We start from the raw sequence: 27,040 nt of genomic DNA, 5'->3' as shown, positions 1-27,040 counted from the left end.
ATGAAAGTAAATGAATACTCAACCGAAGCAATAAAGTCCAAACTCTGCATTTTTGAAGTTTACCATCATTAGTGATTTGGGCTCATTTTAGCTACTCAGTAAATACAGTTAATTTTAGGAATAGTTGAATGAATTAAAGAAATCTGATGCAACTAGAGATTATCATACTAAGTGAAGTAAGTCAGAAAGAAAAAAACAGATACCATATCACTTATATGTGGAATCTAAAATACGACACAAATGAATATATGTACAAAATGGAAACAGAATCACGGTCATAGAGAACAGACTGGTGGTTGCCAAGGGAGGGGGTTGGGGGAGGGGTGGAGTTTTGGGGTCAGCAGATGTAAGCTTCCATATATGGAAGGGATAAACAACAAGGTCCTACTGTAGAGCACAGGGAAGTATATTCACTACCCTGTGATAAACCATCATGGAAAAGAATATTAAAAAGAATGTATATATACATTATTTTTTAATACATATTCTTTATATATATATGTATAACTGCATCACTTTGCTGTACAGCAGTAATTAACACAACATTGTAAATCAATTATACTTCAATTTAAAAAAATAAAATAAAGTTCCAAACCTTAAAAAAAAAAAAAAATCTGGAGGTCTTTCCATCATATGTGTTAGGATATGAGAAAGTCTGAAGACAAATTTATTTCATCTGCTTGGAGATGACTGAGAGAGAGAATTTATTGAGTATTCTGACTCCAGAAGTCATATTTATGGAAGACAAAGTGTGCTGGGGCTAAAGATTTTTATAGACATGCAGTGGAAGTGTGCAAATTTGGTCTTGAAATCCTAAAGGCTCAGGCTTTTCCTTATTAACCACTGGGGCTGAGAAGTCCCTGCCATGCTATTTGCAATTCGAGAGGAAGTCCTGTACAAGAGCACAGTGCTGTGTTCATTATTCATTTAACAAAATCACTGTGTGTCTCTTAAATCAGATTTTCCTATTACTCACTTTCCATCGGGGAGGCAATTCAGCCTGAATTTGATTAGACAAAAATGTGACCCACAGTGAACTCTGCTAACCTGCCAGTTAATGAAAACATACTTAGAGCCAGGTAACTTACACAACTATAATCTTACATTCAGTATATATACAGTGTAAACATCACGCACTGTTTACCCGATAACAGTGCAAGCTAATGATAGTGACAGAGCAGAAATATTTTGACTCCTTACTAAATTTACTGCTATTTTTAGAAGAATAAACACATTACAATAGAGTTTTGGGCAGGCTGATGCACTGCTTAAATGCAGACTATGGGAGATAATTTGATTTGCAAAACAAATGCAACACGGTAGTATATAGCATGCAAGGGCATTTTAAACCCACCGTTTATAAAATCCCAAAGAGCAGTGGCTCTTTTTTGCCACATGATTCTCAGCAAGGAACCTACATTTTTATTCTGTTTCTGCCAATATCATAGCATGGCCTTAGGTTGTGGTCCAAAAGGCATTCTAATGATCTTTAGATGACAGGATGAAAGAAGAGGAAACTCAATTTCTATGCCCTAAAGACATAACTACTACCACTGAATTTCACCAGACCTCAGCTGCTTCACAGGACCTTAAATAAGAACCCAAAACTATTGAGAGTGTAGGATTTACTGTATAGGTATCCAATAATCTATTTCTTGAAAATAGCAAAAATAAAATGAATCACAAAAAAGTATATAAAGGAAAAAGAATTGAAAAGAACTCAAAAAAGCAAAATTTTTTTTGCTAATCTTATTGTGGACTATTTTCCAATCTCCTCCGGTACAAGGCATAGAGAACATCTAAATAGATGTTCTGAAGCAGATATGCTTGGACTTTAGACATCTATAATTATGCCTTGTGCATTTTTCTGGATTGTTTTTGAGATACCTTCAATTTCTTAAGTAGCCATTGAAAATCTGGGATCACTGCTTAATGTTAAAAGAGAAGGCCGCTAATATTTATTAACGATCTACAACATGTCACCAATTTGGGAAACTTTTTCCGTGATTAATTTTCACAATACCCCTATGAGGAAGATATCATCCAAACTTGAGAAGACCAATCCTCAATGACTTGCCCAAGTTCTCACAGCTAGGAAAGGATGGCACTAGACTTTATCCTACCCTTGCAATGCCAAGCACAATGCTCTGTTTTTTAATATCTTCTCAGAAACCACATATAAGGTACATTTCCTCTTTGTATTCTTTTTTCAGTCTCTCCTATTTATACACATGGATCATATCTGGACCCAAGCCAGTGCCCAGCTCATAGTACATATATGCTCGACGCTTTTGGAATAGATTTGTACATATGACCACATGTGTACTCCATGAATGCATATATCCACAGAGAAACTACCTGTATCTATTCTCACTTCACAGCTTCTCAGGGACACAGACATTATTGATTGATGTGGCTGCAAAACTATGTTTTTAAAGACAGAAGTGGATAAATTATAGAGTTGGAGCTTTTAACACTAGAAAAGCACTAATGGATCATGTAAAATATGTGACATATCACCATCTTTTTAGAACTCAGAATTCTAAGTAGACATAAGCATATATATATATATACACACACAGCGTTCTGACTAGAACCAACCACTAACTGTAAAAGCACTTTATTCCATTTAGCACTTTATACTTTCAAAATCCTTCTTAATCACTTTATTATTTATATCATATCAGGCCAAAGCATATTAAGAAATAGTGGTCTGGAGATTTTGTGTTTTTAATCCATTAATGCCTCTGCCTATAAAACAGAATGCTGTAGACAGTGTTTATGGGAATTAAAAATTAACTCTCTCAGCAGTGTAAACCTGATCCAAAGGTCCTTTGACAGTAAACTATATATGCATATGGGATGCATGCACCCTCTCTGAGGCCCAGACACCAGTGTGTGATTCAGTAAATTCTATTTGCTGTACGCCTAACGAGACACAGAAGGAGTAGCAATGCTATCTTGGGAAGGGCTCTGATGACTTGCACACTTCCATGGATGGAGTGAACACTTCATTAAACTTTCCCCTTTGAAGTATGAATAGTTTGAACGTAGAAAAAGTCTCATTGGAAAAATAAAAATCATTCAAATTAGTGCAACTTCATAGGTATGACCACCATTTAGCTCTGAGTGTAATGACTTCAACCTTATGTAATTTTACAGGAAATTTTCTAGAATGTTTTTATTCCTGGAAAATAGTGATTCCTAGGATGTTTCCATTCATTTTCCATTTGATTTTGAACGATTTGTGTTTTCTTCTAAAATGTCTTGTTATTTCAATCATTTTTTTCCTCTGGGCAACACTTGGGGCAAACAGTTTCGAACAAAAACAACTCTATTTCTACTCTACCCATAATCCCAGGTGCATTTCTCTCTATTCGTATTCATATTCCAACTAGCACCTGAACAAATAGAATACTTTTTAAAAAGTATCAGAGAATGTCTATCTCTGAACATTTAAAGAATGCCTCAGGAAGGTCAAAATTATATTACAAGTTTACAGACAAACACTTGTAAATATTTACAATATTGTTTTCATAATTCAGTGCTGATAGTTAATTTTATGTCAACTTGGCTAGGTTATGGCACCGAGTTTTGGGGTCAAACACTACTTGAGATGCTGCTGTAAAGGTATTTTTAGATGTGATGAACACATCAGTAGGCTTTGAGTAAAGCAGGTAACACTTCATGATGTGGGTGGGTCTTGTCCAATCAGTTGAAGGCCTTAAGAGAAAAGACTAAACTCCTCCAAACAAAGAAGGCATTCTGCCTCCAGTCTGCCTTTGGTCTCAAGACTGAAATATCAACTCCTGGTGGAACTTCCAGCCTGCCAGACCGCCACGCAGATGTCAGACCTGCCAGCCCCCCACAAACGCAAGGGTCAGCTCCTTTAAGTCAATCTCTCTCTCTTGCTCACTGGTGCTATTTGTCTACAGAATGCTAAAACAAGTGAGATATAAACCTTGAAATAAAAATCACATGCTTATATTTACAGAGATGTCTTCACTCCCGAATATTCAAGCTACTTAAATTCACTCCCTAATATTTCAATATCTCAGTTCTTCCAGAAAGTAAAAAATTTATCATTTTACTGCAAAATGGTGACTTGAGATGACAACTTCTCAACGTTAAGTCCAAATCAAAACAAAGAGTGCAACAAGAAAATAGAGAAAAAAGTGTACGCATATCCAAACTTCAAAACGTACCTGTATACGTCTCAAATGTGGGAAGAATTCTTTTAAATATGATGCAAATTGACCAATGTGTATAAATACCTACACCTAACCTATATCACACTGAATATTTTCTCCTTGAGGATTCATCCCAGTCGACGGCAAACTGTGTGTGTACTGGCAGATTCTTACTAACGTTCCTACTTTGGAGGAAGAATAATGTGCTGGGGGTAGAAGGGAATCATTTATTCTTTTTTTTTTTAAATTTACTCTTAAACATTTTTTTTTAATTTTTATTAGTTTCTGCTTTATAACAAAGTGAATCAGTCATACATATACATCTGTTCCCCCATCCCTTCCCTCTTGCGTCTCCCTCCCTATCCCACCCTCTCTATCCCACCCCTCCAGGCGGTCACAAAGCACCGAGCTGATCTCCCTGTGCTATGCGGCTGCTTCCCACTATCTATTCATTTACTCTTGAAATGTGTCTGCCACTAGAGATCCAGGGCCTGCATCAGCTGGTCCCTCTCAGGCTATGAGTACACACAATTAGAAAAGAGCCAAAGGTATCTGAATTCTACTGGATTCAGTAGGCAGCAACATTGTGAAGAAGACCAAAGACTGAGGTTAGACCAGACTGAAAAAATGGGAAAGAAGAGTGCAGGAAAACAAAAGTAAAGATAAATAAAAATAAGCAGAGAAAAACAAAAGCTCATCTTGGGATTTACCATACTCAGATTCCCCGAATGCTTTCTTCATAGTGCTGTCTGGTAGCACATCCATTAATGAAATTTTTACTGAGCTCTCACTGTATGCTCGCCCTTGAGCTGGTGGCTGGGATGAAAACCGTGAGCAGAAGTAGCCCTGGACACCTTAGCTTTGCCACATGTAAATCACGTGTGGTAATTTGCAATCACTCCCAGTGCTGGGAGGGAGGAAGGCTCAGTGCTATGAAGTGCGTGACCAAGGGCTCTGACCCGGTCAGGCAGGTCAGTCCATGTTCCTTTAAGTTATGATGCATAATTGCGAACTATGGATCACAGTGTACATATGCCTGTAGCAGGAGAACAGGGCACCAATCAGAGACTTAAATAAGTAAATAAGCTATTGTGCTGGGAGGCCAAGCAGGACAGTGGGGTGGGAGAGAAGGCCTGAGTGGCGGCTGGGGCCATGATGCCTAGGACCTTATGGGGCACGTTACTGGGTTTGGATTCGTTGCAAGAGCGCTCTGAAGACACCCAGGCATTTTAAGTAGGGACTGAAAATACTAGGTTTGAGTTTTAAGAAGGTAATTTGAGCAGCACTGTGGGGATGACTTGGCGGAAGGCAAGGCAGGGGCTGAAAGCCTGCTGGGAGGGTATTTCTGGGGAGCACCCCGGAGTCGCTACTGTCTTGGAGGGAAGTGGCAGAGGGGGTGGAGGGCACTGTGGGTGGTGCCGCTGCTGGAAGGTCCCGGTCACTGGACTTCACAGAGGGTGAGGCACAGGGCAAGGGGCTGTCCAAGGTGAAGGAGGAGAAGATGCCAAGATTAACCCTCTGGATTCCAGTCTGAACAACTGGATGGATCATGCTGTCTTTCAATGACACCAATAAAGCAGGAAGAACCAAGGAAGGAGGTGAGTTCATGTGTGTATTGTTGAACCCGAGATGCACCAAAAAGAAGATATAAATTAAGCAGTTGGACGTAATGGTGTAAAGCACTGAGAAAAACTGGGGGCTTGAAATGTATATCCTGGAGTCATTTACACCACGAAGCAAAGGATCTGGTTGGTGTTCCTAAGCATGAGTGTTAGTGTTAGTCTTCACATTTCAGCGTAAGAGAAATGACCTTGGGCTGTCCTCTGATAAAATACAATGTTCAAAAACTCACACTGTAAACAATGAAGGAATAACCCCAAAATGGAAAGGAGACAAGGGCCATGTTACACGAGAGAAACCAAGAAAAAAGAAAGCAATGCTGAAAATGTGGGAAGGGTTCAAGTACAACAGTAACGTTTACATGGCCATTATATTTTGCAGGGTGACCAGCGCAAATGACCTTAGTCCAGGGTGTTTGGTTGAAATAGTGTAGACTGGATCCACAATCAGAATGGGTAGAAGAAGCAGATGGGAAGTGTGTAGACAACCCTATTACGAAGTTTGCGTAGCTGAGAGAATAAGGAGTGTGTGTGTGTGTGTGTGTGTGTGTGTGTGTGTGTGTCGACGTGCACCGGATACACATTTTGGCAGAAGTTTGAATGGTCAAATACTAAAATCAATATTCGATTGGAGCCAACAATTACTGTTACTAAAGGAACTTCTGGAATACACAAGTTAATATAATATAAATATATTAATTCATTTTACTATTAAAATAATTCATTCAAATGAAATTTTTTTTAAAACAAAGAGGTAAGGTATCTCTGGACTATAAATTGGAAGGTTGTACCTGAAAGTCATCAGGTGGCACACTTTTGTTTTTAAATATGCATTATATTAATGCAAATTTTAATTAAAGTATTATATATGTGTGTATACATACATCTAGAGAAAGTGACACAGAGAAGGAAAATGCAACTACTGTAAATGAAAATCTTAATTATGTTTTACAACATGAACATGACTGTGAAACCAGCACACGGCCTGATTCTAAAAGGCCAGAAGGCCCTGAACACCCTTCAGTCACTGCAGAAACCCTCAAGGTACATCCATGGACACAGCCAAGGGCCTCACTATCCTGACTGCTAACTCCATAGGTTTTTGTTGTTATATATACCACACTGTATGACTTTCATTCTACATTACGGTTCTGAGATCCATTTATTTGGCTACATGTAACTGTAATTTGTTTATTCTTGTTGCTGTATAATATTCCATTGTATGAATACCCCACAATATTTTTATCCTTTCTTCTGTTGTTGGACATTTGAGTTGTGTGCATATTTGAAACATTTCAAACAGTGCTGCTATGAATATCACTGTACCTGTTTTTTGGTGAATGCATGCACATATGTCAAGAAGTGGAATGTCTGGGACATAAGAGCATGTGATAAACAGTTTTCACAGACAGTGTCTATTGTTGAAAAATGTACACTCAATCCAGAAGTATATAAGAGTTGCAATTAGTCCTCATCTTCACCTTCACTTGTTATCAGGCTTTTCAGCTATTCTGGTGGGTTGGTATCAGTATCCATTTGAGGCTCTCATCATTACAGGATAAGTAAATAAACATCAACAAAATGAAACACAGACCATGTGAAATAAGAAAACAGGATTTACAAAGCATTTGAGGTATTTTATTCATATTTTAACACATTTCTATTAAAAATATATTTAAGAGACAATCTGCTACTTAAAAATAGAAAATAATATAGACTTTATCCAATGATAAATGAAAACTGAAAATAAAAGACAACACATTGAGATAATAAGGGACCTAAAGGACAGAACAGAACAAAAGAGAGACAAAAACAGGAACAAATAGGGAAAAAGCAATGCTCTGAGTAATTAAAATTGCCTTGAAGTCAGTAAATCACACTCAAGTTCATGAAAGAGGGCAAACTTGAGAACTTCTTTAAAATTTTACCTAAAAATGAAGAAGACCTAGAATTGACTATGAAGACAGTGCTATGTCAGGAATGCAAAGAAAGAAGAGAGATGTGACATACAGATAGATCATTGGTTTCCCTTAAGTAAAGGTTGGAACATATTTCTGAATATTTAGTTCAGATTTTTATAGTCTTGAATGTCATTAATGACATCATTAATATGAAATGCAAAGTAATTAAGTTGCTCTTTTCATTAAGCAGAAATATAGGACGAGAAAGTTCCCGAGACCCAGATGAGGGCATTAGCCCACCTCTGCTGACTTCCTCCCGGCCAGTTCCCTGGCCACACATCCATCAGTCCAAGAAAGAAGAGTCTTTATGGCCACTCAAATCTAGGAAGAGTTTCTACCGACATTCCAGAAACACTGAGGAATAGTGGCAGGAAATCTTGAAGTTTAAAGAAGAGGAGATCACTGGCTACTGAAATTCACCCCCAAGGGAGAGTGCAGCACATCCTTCCCCGTGGGAACCCCATTGGCAAACTCTAGTCCAGTCTGGACAACGATTCTCAAGTCTCTGAACAGGCTCCAGCCTTTGCAGAGGAGACACAGTGGTGACACTCATGTGCCATCAGGTGGCAAGTGCAGGTGGGGAGGGACCTGGGCGTCGGTGCCTCCCACCAGTTGGAGACACAGTCACTGTCCCTGCTGGGTCAGGTAAGGGTGGCTTGTTACTCACTGAAGCAGGTGTTCTCTGCGCCTAAAGCTCACTCTCGTGTGCACAGCTCTGTGTCCCCAGTATGAACTTTCACATATGCAGGGTGGCAAAAAAGAAGCAAAAATAAACTGGTCAATATTTAAAGTCTATTTTCTCATTAGAACGAAACGCTGAGAGTAATCTACATGGTTCCCAAGGATACACTCTAAACTATAATATGACTAAAAGAACAACTGTCACCAGACTATTGAAAAGAAAAAAAAAAGAAGAGATCCTCAGCTCCTAACACTCAAGAGCTAGTCATACTGAAGGAAAATCGTTCTGGAATCAGTAGAACATTTTTGTAATATTGTTTTTATAAATGATAATTAAAAGACTATTTCTTCAACAACAGCTTGAATCTGCTATCATGAAAAAGGATAAAACAGGCAATAAGAGAAGCTTTCTAAAATTGAAAAGTATCATTACTGGTACATTGAAAAAAATCAATGGAACTATTGATAATCCAAGGATTAAGGCTTAAAACGGAAAAAGTGAATTATAATCAGAAGAAATTTGCTTACAGGTGTAAAAAAGGATTTCCAAATCTAGACATTGTGCTAAGTAACTCTCTACATTTTATGAAAGTGTACCAGGAGCCACCATTTTGTGAACGAAAGTTTCCTGCTATGCACTCTTCATAAGTATGAACCAGAGAAGGCAACTTAATTAGGATTGTACATGGAACATAGGGGAATATTATGAGTTTCATCATTCAGGGTTTTATATGCATTTTTTTTTTTTTTTTTTTTTTTTGGTGGTACCCAGGCCTCTCACTGCTGTGGCCTCTCCCGCTGTGGAGCACAGGCTCCGGATGTGCAGGCTCAGCGGCCATGGTTCACGGGCCCAGCTGCTCCGCGGCATGTGGGATCTTCCCAGACCGGGGCACGAACACGTGTCCCCTGCACCGGCAGGCGGACCCTCAACCACTGCACCACCAGGGAAGCCCTATATGCATATTTTTGACACTTTCATAAAATAGTCTATATTACATGTATTTTAAATCCTCTCTAAAATTTAAATCACTATAAATGGCAGTGAGACGGAATTGCAGCCTCCACCATAATTTATTTGGGTACGACTGAGTGAAATATGATGTATTTAGGATGAAAATTAGGGCCAACGGTGTGTACATAGGGCTTTTTAATAAAATCATAGAAACTTTATTTGATATTAACATGTAAATTGTGTACAGGATGATGATTCTCTAGTTAATTAATAAAGAAAAGATTGAAGGAAGAAAATATGTGTCTCCACCACTGGACAATGCATTAACCTGATGTTCTCAAACATACATTTAATTTAGATTTCATCAAATAACAACTGTCAGTTCTCAGTTTCAAACACTTGCTCCTTGACATAATCATATCCATTAAAGAAAGATAAAAATGCTTGAAGCAAAATAGCTCATGGATTAAAAAGCAACATTGGAGGTTATAAGGTGTTCATTTATTTTTTTCTAAATCAATAATAACACTGCATTTGCATATCAGAGTTTTTTTTTTTTTTTTTTTTTTTTTTTCCTTTTTGCGGTATGCGGGCCTCTCACTGCTGTGGCCTCTCCCGTTGCGGAGCACAGGCTCCGGACGCGCAGGCCCAGCGGCCATGGCTCACGGGCCCAGCCGCTCCGCGGCATATGGGATCCTCCCAGATCGGGGCACGAACCCGTATCCCCTGCATCGGCAGGCGGACTCTCAACCACTGCACCACCAGGGAGGCCCCATATCAGAGTTTTTAAAGCTCACTCAAATATGTTATCTCATCTGAAACATTCATGAAAGTGTTTTGAAAGTTCAATAAAACCCTGTGATTTGCAGGAGAGACTGTTATCCCAATATTATTGATGAGGCAACAGACGAAGACTGAGAGAAAAAGTGGCTTTCTCAACACAGCTCATGGAATGGCAGATACGAACCTCAAAAGATGAGAAGCATCAATGTTGTTTATGGCATTCAGGTAATCTCAAGATCTTTAAAATATCTAACATAAACTAATGGTCAGGTAGATAAAACAGACAGGTAGATAGATACAGATAGGAGCATGGTTATTGACATATAGATATAGATGTAGATATGGATTTGGACATAGATATATATTAATGGCAACCTGTTCATCTAGAGAATCAATCTCCTGTGGTCTTGGCAGCCTTGTCAAAAATCATTTGACCATATATATACATAGGCTTATTTCTCGGCTGTCTATTCTGTTCCACTGGTCTATGAATCTGTCATTATGCTAGCATCGCAGTGTTTTAATTACTGCAGCTGTGCAATATGTCTTGAAATCAGAAGTGTGAGCCCTTCAACCTTGTTCTTCATTTTCCAGATTGTTTTGACAATTTGAAGTCCCTTGGGATATCATATGAATTTTAGAAATTTTTTCAATTTCTCAAAAAAAATACCATTGGGATTTTGATAGGGATTAACCTGAATTTGTAGATGGCTTTAAGGAGTACAGACATTTTAACAATACTGAATCTTCTCATCTATAAACATGAGACAAATTTTCATTTTTTTCAGGCCCATAACTAGTAAAGACATTGAATCAGTAATCAAAACCCTACTATCAAACAAAGGCCCAGGACTAGACAGCTTCACTGAAGAAATCTATGAAATATTCAAATAAGAATTAACACTAATCCTCCTGCAATTCTTCCAAAAAGTGAAGAGGAAGGAGCACTTTCAAATTTGTTTTATGAGGCTAGAATTATCCTGATACCAAAAGCAGACAAAGAAGTTAAAATGAAACAAAATAAAACAAACAAAAAAACCCACTACAGGTCAATATCACTGATGAATATTGATACAAAAACCCTCAACAAAATACTAGAAATCTGAATTCTACAGCATAATAAAGGACTTTACATCATGGCCAAGTGAGATTTATACCTAAATGCAAGGTCGGCTAAATATATGCAAATAAATCAACGTAAATACCACAGTAACAGAATGAAGGACAAAAACCACATGATCATATCAATTGATGCAGAAGCAGCATTAGACAAAATCCACCATCCTTTCACAGTAAAACCACTCCACAAACTAGGAATTGACAGAGATTATCTCAACATACTAAAGGTCATATATGAAAAGCCCACAGCTACTATAATACTCAATGGTGAAAAACTGAAAGTTTTCATGGAAGATCAGGAATAAGGTAAGGATGTGTTACTCTGTCCGCTTCTATTCAACATGATACTTAAAGTCCTAATGAGAGCAATGAGGCGAGAAACATAAATTTAAAAAAATCCAGATTGGAAAGGAAGCAGTAAAATTACCTCTTTCTGCACACAACATGATCTTACATGTAGAAAAACCTGAAGATTCAAACAAAAACAAAAGCAAAACCGATGAGAGTCTAGTAGGCATTGTTTTTTTTTTTTTTTTTTTTTTTTTTTGCGGTACGCAGGCCTCTCCCTGTTGTGGCCTCTCCCGTTGCGCAGCACTGGCTCCGGATGTGCAGGCTCAGCGGCCACGGCTCACGGGCCCAGCCGCTCCGCGGCATGTGGGATCCACCCGGACCGGGGCACAAACCCATGTCCCCTGCATCGGCAGGCAGACTCTCAACCACTGCAACACCAGGGAATCCCCACTCTCTTCTTTTAAAAGTAGGCTGTTAACCGCTCTATGTCTAAATAGTTTTGTTAACTTGAACATATTCTATGGCATTTGACTTTAAAATTTCATGTTACTTCATACTTAAGACTATGAAATTTGATAAAATTTTAGCTAAGAATTTCCCTGAAATTAAAGAAGAAAAAATCATGGTTTTAATTTGAAATATAAAATGATGTATGATATATTAAGAAAATAATCATTTATTTTTACTGTACCAAATATATACTACATATAGAATATATAGCATTTAAATACTCTTCTAGTGACATCAGTATATTTGAAGTAGAAAAAAAATTACACTATGTTTGTGACTTTAAACAAGTAAGTGATGTTTTGTTTGATGACATCAGAAATGTGAATTAAGAAATATTTAAAGATAGATATAAGCACGGCATAATTTTAAAATGCCTCATCTAGGGCTTCCCTGGTGGCGCCTGCCGATGCAGGGGACGCAGGTTCGTGCCCCGGTCTGGGAGGATCCCACGTGCCGCGGAGCGGCTGGGCCCGTGAGCCATGGCCGCTGAGCCTGCGCGTCCGGAGCCTGTGCTCCGCCACGGGAGAGGCCACAACAGTTGAGAGGCCCACGTACCACAAAAAAAAAAAAAAAAAAAAAAAAAAAAGCCTCATCTAAACAAGCAATGGAAATTATTTAAATATAATTTGACTGCTATTAAGAGCTGACAGCTATGAAAAATGCTTCTGAAATACAAGGTTTCAGCTAAAATTAGAAATATAAATTCATTGTTAACTGTGCATGTTTTAAAATCTTTACAAAGATAGGGATTTACCATTAAAATAAATATATATAGATTTTTAATATTGGTGAATTGGAATAGTACTTTTCCACATTCAATGTATCATTTGATATTATTTTTATAACTTTTTACATAAAAACAAGAATTCTGCGCAATGCTGAAAGTGATAATTAGGGAAAAAACGTTCCTTATTAAAGGTGCTATATATCATTCATAACACAGTGATTTAGCATTCGTGCATTGTTTTAAAAGCATATCATGCAGTCTATGGTATATTTATAGTTGCACATAAATCATATATTCTGAAAGGAACTTTGCTGATTTAGTCCAGTAAGTTCCAATAAATCTAAACAAAACAAAGCAAGGATAAAATGATCACTGAGAACTATCTGAATGGGAGAAAATAAAGTTTTAAAAAGTACAAACCCATATTTCTGAGTGAGAACTGAAGCTTCAAGAATTTTATTATGTACCTAATATAGTCATCAGAGGGAAGAAGACAGAAGTGGTCAAACCTGTATGGAGACTCAGGGTTCATATAATTTTACACATAAAGGATAAGATGGGGTTCCCAAGGCACACAGTATGGGGAAATGTGTCCAAGACTCCAAGGCACGGAGCAATACTACTGGTGTAGGACCTGCCATCATGTCCAGATGGACAAAGGATTGAGTCTCCTGTTCACAACTCTGGTATCAGTTCCAACATGTAAAAAGCTTGGACATCATTGCCCTATCCCTGTTCCTCAAAAAAAAAAAGGCTAAAATATCAATATCCGTCCTTGGATCCATCAGTGAAGTGAGGTCACAGAGAAATCTGCCACCAAAATCTACAGAGACAGGTAAATCCAGAGTCACAGTTACGATGTGCTTCCCTGGAACAGGAGCTACTAGACCCTCCTTGTAGGGCCAGGTACATTGAAGTGGCAATTGGATGAATTACTGGAGACTTTATCTGGACTCTATGGAGAAGAATTCCTGGGGGCCTTAGTTTAGGGTCCCCACACATTTTCAGGGGTTTTATCTGCAGGAACCCCACCAGGTTCCCCACCAAGAAACCCAGCCAAGAATGTTCCCTTTTGGCCTTGGCAGGGATCCTGAGAAAATCAGCCATGGTCAAATACACTCAGGGCACTCTCCATGACAAAGGCCAATGCCACCCAGTGGAAAGACTGGAGAGCAGTATTTCTCCCACTCCAGGCCCCTCTGCTTTCCTGAATCATCTAAAGGAAGAGGGAAGCAAAGGAATGTTTGTGAAAGTCACAGCCCAAGGACTGTGGCACAGCAACATACTGACATTTAGTTACCCGATTACAGAACCCTTTCCTTCTCTCACAGCTACCACTACATCAACAGGGCTCCAGTGGGTTATAGCTGAGAGAGCTGTAAGGCACAGACTCTCTCTAAGCAAAGTCCAAAGTCAGGAGGAAGGACAAAAACCAGGCACAAGAGGATTTGAAATCTCTGGCACCTAGAACTATAGCAAACAGTACACACAGCAGAACTCGTTGCCAGATTAACATAAACTTCACACGGAAAGGCTACTTAGCTCAATTCCTGTTACTTTGTACACCTTGTTCAGCTTTCAACAAAAAATTGCAAGACCTATTAAAAGGTGAGAAAGCACAGTCTGAGGAGCAAAGGCAAATGTCAGAACCGGATTCAGATAACAGAGATGTTACAACTAACAGAATGGGAATTTAAAATAAGTATGATGAATATGATAAGGGCACTCATGGAAAAGAAGAGAGCAGATAGACAGACAATATAAACTTAGAGATGAACACTCTAATGATCAAAATAAAATGCTAGAAATTAAAAGCACTGCAACAGAGATGGAGGATGGCTCTACCGGGCTCAACTGGGGACTGGACATGGCCAAGTAAGAATAAGTTTGATGATAGGTCAATAGAAACTTCACAGACTGAAACAGAAAGAGAAAGAAAAAAAAAAAAAGGTTAAATAAATAAATAAATAACAGAGGAGAACATGTGAGGACTGTGAGACATTTTAAAAAGATTTACATACACATAATTGGAATATCAGAAGCAAAAGAAAGAGAATATGGAGAAGAAACATTTTAGGTAATAATGGCTAAGAACTTTGCTAAATTAATGTCAGACACCAAATCACTAGATAAATGGCAGACACCTGATGAAGGAGGCTCAGATAATAACAAAAACTATAAATATCAAAATATCTACATTTGGGGCTTCCCCGGTGGCACAGTGGTTGAGAGTCCGCCTGCCGATGCAGAGGACACGGGTTCATGCCCCGGTCTGGGAACATCCCACATGCTGCAGAGCGGCTGGGCCCGTGAGCCATGGCCGCTGAGCCTGCGCGTCTGGAGCCTGTGCTCCACAACGGGAGAGGCCACAACAGTGAGAGGTCCGCGTACCGCAAAAAAATAAAAATAAAAAAATAAAATAAATCTACATTTGGATATATCATATCCAAAGTGTAAAAAACCAAAGACAAAGAGAAAAATCTTGAAAGAAGCCAATGGGGGCAAAAGACACATTACCAATAGAGGGACAAGGATAAAATGTAATCAGGGAAGTGAAATACTTTAAGTGCTGGAAGGAAGGAAGGAGGGAGGGAGGGAGGGAGGGAGGGAGGAAGGAAGGAAGAAAAGGCAACCTAGAATTCTACATCCAGGAAATTACCTTCAAAAGTGAAGGAGAAGTAAAGACTGTCAGACAAACAAAACCTAAGAGACTTTATTACCAACACATTTGTTTTGAAAGAAATATTAACAGAAGTACGTCAGGGAGAAGGGAAATTATATAGACTAAAAACTGGGATAAGAAAAAGGAAAAATGTTGAAAAAGGACTGAAGGATGATAATAGTTTTTAAAATTCTTACCTGATCTAAAAGATAACTCTTTGTTAATTGATAGTAGTAAAGGTGAACTGAGTGAATATAGCAGGAGGATAAATGACAGGAAGAACAGTGACCTGTATGTAAGGGGTGGGAGGGAGGAACTGGGAACATTGTTACACGGCAAGTGCCCTACATGTCAATTGTTATTTCAAGGTAGACTTAGATTAGTTTAAAATGTACATTGCAACCTCTAGGAAACCACTATTTTTTCAAAACAAGTATAACTTGTATGTAAAGAGAAGAAATAAAGTAAATTATATAAAATGCTCAATTGAAATTGAGAATGCATAAAAAGAGAAAAAAAACCAAAAGAAACACAACAAACAGAAATAGTTACAAACATGGCCGATACTCATCAAATCATATCAGTGTATTTTCTACTGCTTCCATAACAAACTGCCACAATCTTAGGGCTTTACAATACGAGCTATTATCTTACAATTCAGTAATTCAGAAATTCAACATGGGTGTCACCGGGTTAAAATTAAGATGTTAGCAGGGCTAGCCTAACTCCTCACTCCTTGAGTGCGGGCTCCATATAGTGACTTCTTTCCAAGTAGTTGAGTAGGTAAAAAGAGAAGAAGAGGAATTTCACAGTGCAGAACGCTGACAAACACTATCTCAGCTCAAAGTGATCAAGGTCAATGTTGATAGTGATAAATCATGTTGATAGTATGCATTGGTGATGTGGTGTGATGAAAGTAACACTTCACCTTTGTGGTCTCCTTTCCAAAGATTATAACTCCGGTCCAATACTGAGAAAAATATCAGACAAATGGCAATTGAGGAACATTCAACAAAATGCCTAACCAGATGTCCTCAAAATTGTCAGTCATAAAAAAAAAAAAAAAAAGTAAAGTGTAAGAATCTGTCATAGCAAAGAGGAGCCTAAGGACTCATACTGCATCATTACTTTAATGTGTCATGTATGAAATCCTGGATTGGACAGGACATTATGTAAAAATTAGGCGAATATGAAAAATGTGCATTTTAATTAACAATAGTGCACCAATATTGTTTCATTAATTGTAGCAATGTACCATGCTAATTGCTAGTAGGAAAAGCTGGGTGTGGAGTAGGTAGGAATTCTCTACACTATCTTTGCAGGGTTTGTGTTTTTGTTTTTGTTTTGGTACCTCTAATGCTGTTCCAAAACATACAGTATTTAAATAAAAGGGGGTGCTAGCAGTGTCAGGAGTAAGGTTTGAGATTATAAAACGCCTTCTACCCCAAAACAGAAGATGCTAAATTTTATTCCAAAAAGTTTTAATCAGTGTTGAAATGTGACAATCCTTCTAATTAAGAAAGATAAAATGTAATTTCTAAGAAGCATGCTGGCAAAATAGCAGAATGGTCAAAAATCCCAAAAGGGTAAAAAATAAAACAAAACTACAACTTCCGAAACATAGAAATGGTCTAAAAATCTATAGCACCCATTTGATGAATTCTGGACAAGTACATTAATGATTGATCTATGCTGGATAAGAACATATAATTCTTTTCATCCTTTCTTGAAAAGGCAGTGCATTTTCAGGGAAAATTAATAGGAAAAAATATAGAAAACATCATCAAGAGCACTCATTCAGGGACCGAGGACTGAAGCAGATGTAGACACTGGGAGAAATGGTAATCACTGCATTTGTTGCCTTGTCTACATCTGAGGATTTAGCTGTGGGACTAGAAGAAAAAAATAATATAACCACTATCATCTATTTACTCTGGCCCTACATGTTTTTCATGATCTAAGTCTACTATAATGTGGCAGGGGTCTTCTTATCTGGGTAACTGAAATTTATGTGAGGGAAGATAATGAGTAAACTCAACCACATTATTTAAATCAACTTTCAGACCCTCAGAATAAGATCAGTGAAGTCAACTGTGCTGTGGAAATTATTCTTGTCTGGTGCCCTCTGAAGTGGAAGAATACATTAAAAAGTTAGAGGAGACCACCTAATAGGGAATGAGACTTCCATCCTCACGTAGAAATAAGTTTACAAAGCTTTAGGGAGGAGGACCAACAAGCACAAGGAACAGGATAAGAAAGAAAACCAAGCAAGGAAACTGTTTCCGAGTGAGATAAAATGCTTAAAAATTGCCCAGAATTCAGAGAAAGAGGATAAAAACATGAAAATTATGAGACCAGGGCTTCCCTGGTGGCACAGTGGTTGAGAGTCCGCCTGCCGAGGCAGGGGACACGGGTTCGTGCCCCGATCTGGGAAGATCCCACATGCCGCGGAGCGGCTGGGCCCGTGAGCCATGGCCGCTGAGCCTGCGCGTTTGGAGCCTGTGCTCTGCAACGGGAGAGGCCACAACAGTGAGAGGCCCGCGTACCGCAAAAAAAAAAAAAAAGAAAAAAAAAAATTATGAGACCATAAATTTAGTAGAAAGACAATGGAGAATGTACTTAATTTTTTTCTTGCAGTAAATTATAAGTGAAGTCGAATTTTAAATGGTAAAATACATGAAAGGAGTAAATTTTCTGAATTTAAAAAGAAGACCTAAATCTGAAGAACCTCTCAGATTTGCTTTGTTTCAGTTCCCACACAACACCACAATAGAAAAAAAAATTAATTTGAATGAAAATAAACATTTTATTCAAACAAGCAAGTGAAACAAACAATTTAGCTAGAAAGAGAAAAGCAAACCCACTCCCACTCTACTCATCACCAGGAAAGCCTTTGGTCCAAATTCACCAACCACACTCAACACTAAATGAGCTTCAAAACTGACAATTTTACTGTTTGCTTCTAAGAAAGAATTTACATCAAGAAACCCAGAAGGAGCATCAATGGCACAGTGGACATCTCATGACTCACTGGTGAGGCCTCTGCATCACCCAGTCCACCCACATGTCAGATGCAGTTGCTCATCACGGGCATGACTGGGAGGTGTGGACTACGTTTATTCAATGAAACTGGGATTCCCTCAGGTTTTACATTTTCTAGCCGCAGAGCAGCCCACTTGGGGTAAATGAAGAGCATTCATTTCTCAATACAGGTGTGTGTCATAAATATTACTGACTCATCAATTACAATTGCTTATGACTCAATAATCAATCCTTACAATGAGCTGCAGGTGTTTGATTCTGTAAAAAGTAAGCTTCATCGGATTCTGATATCTTCAATCTCCAATGGAATTTTTTTTTTTTTTTTACATTAGGAAAGGAGGATTCAACCAAGACTCAAATCCTCACATGTCCCTGATCATAGAGAGGAAGCACTTGCTTCTACTCTAAGATTCTGAAAGGAAACATTCGGACAAAGAATCGCCAGCCAAATGCCAACAAAGCTGAAGCAAGGACTGCAATACTAATATGAGAAAAACAGACTTGAATTTAAAAATTATTTGTGCAAAAAGGTCACATTTTAGTGATTAAATATTCACTCTTCAACATGCATAGATGTCATGATTTAATATATGCCAAATAGAGTAATACTAAAACAGAAATTGTTCACGATAAGAAATGAATGATACTTTTTTGCTGACAAATATTAATGGGACACTTGAGCTTATGTTCATGTATAAACATGTCAAGCCAAAAGTAGAAAGGTTTTGAATAATATAATTATTAAAATATGCATTATATATACAAACACAGACACAAATATTTTTGACACATAAAAGTTCACCTTCCTCTCAAGTACCTTGAAAAACTTAGAAAACTACTGGTTGTTGGATTTCCAAAGCACGGAGCACAGAGATGACTGTGAAATCTATCATTCCCACATTTTCTATGACAGCAGTGTAATAACAAAATACTTATATCTGAGCAGGTGAAAAAAAATAACATGCAAAAGAGAAGAGACTTGCACAGCAGATCAAGAAGGCTAATGGTAGAGGAATGTGAGTTCTGGAAAGAAAAAGGAATGGAAAGAAGCATTTCAATTGTTATTATATTGTTTTTAGAAAGACTAGAAGAAAATATTCCCAAGTTGCACTAAAAATAACACAGAATATTAGAATAATATTAGAATAATTAGAATATTAGAAAAATTAGAATAACCCTACCAAAGATAATGACTTTGAAAGTATACTGAATACTGTGAAGTATAACACTTTGACAGCATCAGGACTCAACACTTGAGCCAAGTTCCCAGAGAAAAGGAATGTACAACTACGTGTATTCTGCACTTTCAAAAATGTGGTTCTCCTCGGAAATGTCCTGATTTTCATGGGGCATGAAGGCAGGAAAGTGCGGCCTGGAACGTACTTGTGGCAACCTCACTGGGCTGAAGGTAAAATGAATTGGATTTCATGGATACCAACACAAGCCTCAAGAGCCAATATTCCAGGGAAAAAGGGGTCAAACCTGATATTCTCTGTGCAATTTCCCCTCCGATCATTTGCTAACTCACAGTTCACATATGAGGAAGATATTCCGTGGTTAACCAAGAAATAGGTTGAGGCTCACAAGCCAAAAGCACATTTTATCAACCTCCATGATCTGGGGAAAGAAAGAATGGATCTGCTAAATATTCCAAGATGTCAGCTGAGAACCTTGAAAGGTACCCCAAAGTGGGTCATGCTGGAGATGGGTAAGACTCAGCTGGATCAAGGTACCTAACCTGTACACACTCCACGTGTCTAAAAAAAAAAATCCTCTCTGGAGAAAGATAATCATTAACAAATACTCTAATTTTTCATATACAATATCCAATACTCAATTTAAAAATTACTGGATGTGAAAAGATATAGGACAACATGCCTGAAAAACCAAAGAATGAACACAGAGTGGAAACAGACACACATATCATCCAGATATTGGAAATAATAGACAAATCATAAAAATAACTCTGATTAATCCATTCAATAAATAGATAAAGGGATTAGAAAACTTCAATATGTTTTTGAAAGGATACTCTAGAACTGAAAATTTAGTCCAGATATAAAAGGACTCCAATGTTTTTAAGACTAAAAATTAAAAATTTTGTTTTATGAACTTCTGATACCACAGCAACCATCAAAAGACCACCAATCCAGGACTCATGTTTCTTTCCAACATTATTCAAAATCCCAGGCAAAATTCTCAAGCATAACATTATATAGAATCCAGTATGTTTAATAGTAAATAACTACTTCCATGAATTCAAGAATGGTTCAATATTTAAAATGATGTTAGGCTAACTTCATACATGCTCTTTTATCTTTCTCTGATGTTATTTCCAATTTTCTCGGGGTCACAATTAATCTTCCCAAGCATTTGCTTTTGCTATTTTGATGTGTAAAACCTTTTGTAATTTCCTCCAAACTGTTCCAAATTTCTCCAAATTGGAAAATCAGAATCTCCCCATTGACAAATAGTTAAAATGGAAAAATGACTAAAGTCTCAAGACAGCAGAAAATAATACAAAAACATGTAGGCTGAATCTTAAGGGAGAGAAACCTCTCCAGAGTACTATGTCTGGGGCTCCGAATCACTAGAAATTTTTACATTGTCTGAAACTGGAGATAATATGAGATTCTCAGAAAAATGCAATTTTACATTATATCCAATAGCTTTACTTCACTCTTGTAAAATAACTTTAATGAAAAAAAAACAGCAAAAAGTGCTGAGAAGGGAGAGGTTGAGAACCCCTCAATAGTGTGAAAATTTGGATTTCCCCAAATTTACTCTGAGGGAACACAAGCCATCAGCCATCTGAAATGTGATACCACCTTGTCTGTGACAATGCAGTGTTCTTATGTCAATCTCACAATCAGTTTCATTAGTAATGCAACATACACTGTTGCCAATGACACCGTGCAGGACAGCCTGTGCAAACTCAAAAGAACAAAACTCTTACAAAAACGAAACTACTGATGATTTTATTCCGCTTTTAACTTAAAATGTCAGAAAGGTATGTGCCCTTAAAAAATATTAAAAGTGGGGCCTCCCTGGTGGCGCAAGTGGTTGAGAGTCCGCCTGCCGATGCAGGGGATACGGGTTCGTGCCCCGGTCTGGGAGGATCCCATATGCCGCGGAGCGGCTGGGCCCGTGAGCCATGGCTGCTGAGCCTGCGCGTCCGGAGCCTGTGCTCCGCAACGGGGGAGGCCACAACAGTGAGAGGCCCGCATACCGCAAAAAAAAAAAAAAAAAAAAAAAATATATATATATATATTAAAAGTGTTCAAAATAATTAAACTGAAGTGGTAAGCAAAATGATGAAATCTTAATCAAATGGACTGTTCTATTGAAGGCTAAGTAAGGTGTAAGTGAATCTTGAGACTATCTACTTGGGTCAAAGTGACTTCACCAACTAGTAGATGATATTAAAATTATTGAGAAAAACTCTTTTGTACATTTTATCATTAAATTAGCTTGATAAAATCTTAAACTCGACATTTCAGAAATGGCCTAGATAAAATTTAATTTGTAATATCCACCACTGTGTAACCGCTGATAATAAGTAGTATGGACACATATTAGAGGGAACCAGTGTGAACTGATTTCTCTTTTAGTTGCAGGAAGTGACGATATTGAATTATTGTCTACCTTTAAGTAAAAAACTAAATATAATTTTGAAATATTTACAATCTGGTTAGACTAAACAGGAAATATACTCAAAGACCCCTGTAAAGCAATTTAAGTTCCTTGTGACTGATTACGGGAATTAAAACTCTGATCTCCTTATTTGCAAATAAGTAATCTATTAATAGCTGTGAAACTGTATGCACATAACCTGGAAGTGCATGACACTTCCAGGGTGATGACAAAGAAATAAAGAAATCACCTGGAAGTATATGCTTGAAGGTAAATCCAGGATGCTTGAGCCAAGGGTTAAAAAGAAAAGAAAAAAAAAAAAAAAAAAAAGGAGGAGGAAAGAAAACATAGATGGCTAAATTGAACAACAGAGTAATTGAACAATGTCAAAGGACCCTCTAGATAATGTTGCCTTAAAATACATTTCACCCTTGAACAACACAGGTTTGAGCTGGCTGGTCCACTTATACACGAATATTTTTCAATAATAAACACAACAGTACTACATAATCCATGGTTAGTTGAATTCACTGATGCAGAGGAATTGTAAATGCAGAGGAACCTCGGGTAAGAAGGGTCAACTAAAGCTATAGAGGGAGTTTCAACTGGACAGAGGGTCAGCTCCCCTAACCCCTACATTGGTCCAGTGTCAACTGTGGTTTAAAAATGGAATAGTGTATAAATATGCTCTCAGATTAAATGACAATAAAAGAAAATACTTGAATTGGCAATGTCAGCATGCACACAGAAACTTTTAAGTACTGATAATTTTCTTCTTTGTCTCCTTCCCTTTTCTTTACCATGCTTTTTCTTCACTGAAATTTTCTGTGAATACTTAATAAATCACATACACAAAAATGGGTCTGCCCCTGGGAGACTCTGACTTAAGCTAATGTCATTATTGTTATCTTGTTATTAACTTTATGTCCCTTGTACTGTTGTTTTCCAATTTCTTGTATGAAGATCATACTTTCTTAGTTTTATCAGCAGCACATAGAGATTTCACTTCTTAAAGAGAAATCTAAATACTCTCAAGCATTCTTACAACAATTTGTTGGTTTTACTACTAGTAGTAGTAGTATGTCCCCAAATGACGACAAAGAGTGAGAATACCACGCTTTCCAGACCAGCTTACTAGATGAATAGATAGGTATCTATACCTCCCTTAGCTGAGAAGTCCTGTATCTGTGAGGCTGGAAAATGTAGTGATGATGTTTATCTGTTGACATTTTTCCGGCTTGAAGAAGTCACTGTAAAATCTTTGAGGCCATCTCTTTTAAATACCATTTTAGCCTCAGCACCCAACACTGGCTTGGGATATAGTAGGTGCTCAACACATAAGAATGGCAACATAAGTGAGACTCAGGGTTTCATCAAACTTGGCTATTTTAGATAGATAGGTAGATAGACAGAATCACAACATTATGTCTATTTTCTACTATACTGTGGAAATCACAACTATTTTTTCCTTCAAAAATAATTTTGTTAATGATATAAAGTAGAACCTATTGAATATGATTCCAGTCCGGAAATCTCTGCGATGTGTCTATGAAGTGACATGGTGTACGTGGAAAGTCATATCCTTCACAAGTACCAAGTGCAATATTTTTCTAAACTCCATATCAATATCTCATACTCTGCATCTGGAGTTATGCCCAGAACATATTCCAAGAGGTCTACCCTGCTGCCCAGAGGAGTCATAGCCTCTAAAGGGATTAAGAAAGTCTTCCTAGTAGAAGGAGGTTCTTGCTGGCTGGTGTACCATTTTTCCTGCAGTGAGAGTGAGTGTCGGCTCAGTTTTCTGGTTAGTATAGTTTGGGCCATCTTGAAATAACAAAAGAAAAGAAAACAAGAAAAAAGGAACAGGTAGAGATAAAGAAGTCGTTGTGGTTCTATTAGTCCAAATGCAATACAGGTCAGAGCAAATAGCAAGTTATTCCTAATTGTTAGAGGTACCAGATCTCATCCACGTCTGATTCTCTTTTCCACTGCAGCACATGGTAGGGTTAAATGTCTCCAATCCCGTTCCTGGCAGGGCCACGAGACCAATTCTGGACAATGGGTTTGGGATGGAAACGCTATGGTCTCATTTGTACTGTGATCTCTTTCCCCTGTCCCCTTGTGTGAAAGACCCTGGATCCTAGTGCTGAAATAGGAGAGACCCCAAAATTCTACAACCAATAACAAAACCTTATCTCAACCTGTGTTCCCCTGACAGGCATTAGAAAGGAAAGTGAGAAATAAACCTTTGTTTCATAAGCCCCTCAGGTTTCAGGGTTATTATTTTTTCCACAGCATAATAAAGACTACATAAGCTCATCTTAAAAATCCATCTATTACCTTTGACAAGAGATATATAAATTGACAATCAATACGTAACAACACAACATGAGAAACAAAAGGATATTATGGTAAGTTTTAGAGAAGTCACAGCTATCTAAATTCCAATTAAAGCAGTGATGCTGTGACCCAGGGCAGTGTTGAGAGATCCTTAAGAGCTGAGATAGCCATCACTGTTGACAAGTTTCTTAGGGTGGTGTTTTTTCCCTCTGCTGTGGGGACAGGCAGGCCGGGGCAAATGTTTTCCACTGTGACGATCACACATTGACCTTTGCTTCCTTCGGGGTCATCTGATCTGACATTCACAAGCATGAACACAGTAATTTCAAATTTACTCATTTTTGCCTCCTGGCTTTCACTGAGACAGAATACGGGCAGCAGTCAGGTTCACGTGGGAAAGTCAAGGACAAGACCTAATAGCAGGCATCCTTCAGTCCATGCAGACAAGTGGCAAGGAAGGGGTTTGGACAGGAAAAATGTGTACTAAAAATAGAAAAGAATTGAGCGGTATTTAGGTACCGTCTTACAGAATGACCCTGTGCCAACTGTGATGACTGTGGACATCAAAATTTATATGTACAATTTTAAGGAGACTGGAAATATTTGTGTTTACTTCTGTAAACTTTAACTCTTATATAAGTTCCTGTAAATTATCTTTCCTGTGTATTTATATATTGAAATATTTAAAAATAATCATGTATGATTTAATCAAGAACTATTAACATACCAGGGGTTATTTAGGGTTGATTTGTTATATATTCTTTTAGATTTATCTTCCACAACAAGTTTTGAATTTGCCGAACAACTGCATTTATTAAATTACTAAACAGCTTAAGTACTCTCCAATTCTAGACAATGTTCTAACATTAATGAATTTATATAAAGACAGACCTGTTAGAAATGAAAATATAAAATTGGGCAGTCTAAAGATAGCAAATATATTGTGGCTCATTTCAGAGATGTCAGTTTTTATCGAGCAGAGATGGTCATAGAGAAAAAAAATCTATTTAAAAATGGACACTCATGACTGGCAAGACATGGAAAACATAAAATTACACCAACACTAAAAATAGTAATAAACTCATTTATTTGAAAATGTCAGTTTTTATCTAGCTGTGCTGTTGATGCAAAGAAAATTACGATTTCCTGAGTACATTCTTCTTCGAAAACAACTTTGTGCTCGTTGAATCTATACCAAGTTAAATAACTCAGATAGAATACTTCCTCTTTAGCACAATTTCACATCACTATTTACATTATCTAACCAGATCTTTAGAAAAGTAAAATTTGGTCAAGTCATCCCACACTATACAATATAAAATAAAATAGCAAAAAAAAAAAAAAAAAGAAAAACCGGAACCTCACATTTTCTGATTCTATTAAGCAGTAAAAATATTAATGAAACTAGACCATGAAAATATTTTTTAAGCAAAGTGATTATAAAATAACAGCGTGTTTATGATTTAAAAGTTCTATGTTGGACTCATGGCATCATGTCCTGATATTCAAGGTTGGTTCTGAAATTGTAAATTTAAAAAAATTCCTACTTTTCTCATATTTCTGGGCAAAACAGAAGAACTTCCTGGTGTTGGAGTCAAGACAAAGGCATTCTGTGCCCTAAACTATCTGCCCTTTCTTGGAGACAGTTCAGAGTTCAAGAAGAATTTCTGAGATGGAAAATGACAGAGAGCATACTGCATTTTTTAAAGTTAAGAGTGAAAGCAAGACTGGTCTTACTATGTTTGTGATATATTCAGATATTTACCATTTACATGTAACTAATGAAATCAGGAAATACAATAACTGCAAAGTAGTTATAATATGTCCAATTATTAATACAATAGTTTCCAACACTATTAATTTTCTACTTTAAATAAATTGTCAGGACATCTGTTTCCAGCAATATAAAAGTATATATGGTCATGAGGTTTAACTCTTGAGATATGAGTTTAGTCAACAACTGTGCACTAAGTTTCATTAATAGAATAACGAATGAATGATGCTAACTACATGCTAGTTACTCAATATGTTTGCTGAACTCAACTCAGGATGAACAATGATCTTTTGGGCTGTTTTCCATTTGAATCGAATCTTAAATACATGTTCAGTGATCTCCTCCTCTGCTCGTAAGTCTGAGCCTGATCATTCTCTCACCCAGGTATATACAATTGAGAATTACACATTTCAAAAAGCTGATTAAAATGTTTTGCCTAGTTTTCAGAAATAATAACCAATTTATCACAGGAAGTGTTACAAAATGTCATAATATTCATGTCTAGTAGTGTGACATTGGACACTTTTCTGATTTTCAGGTATCTGATCTGCAAAGTGAAAATAACAGTCACTTCAATGGGTTTTTGAGATCATGAAATTATATAATAATATGTGAACTGCCTATCACCGTGCTTGACACAGTATAACTACTGAAAAATGTCACCCCCAATTTCCCCTTCCATGTAACAGGCAAACACTTCGTCCTTAGATTAGTTTATAGGTGTTTGAATTTAACTATAAAGTAAGAGGAATGGGG

Source organism: Mesoplodon densirostris, chromosome 20, assembly GCF_025265405.1.
Source record: "Mesoplodon densirostris isolate mMesDen1 chromosome 20, mMesDen1 primary haplotype, whole genome shotgun sequence".
NCBI lineage: Eukaryota > Metazoa > Chordata > Mammalia > Artiodactyla > Ziphiidae > Mesoplodon > Mesoplodon densirostris.
This window is presented reverse-complemented; position numbering follows the sequence as displayed.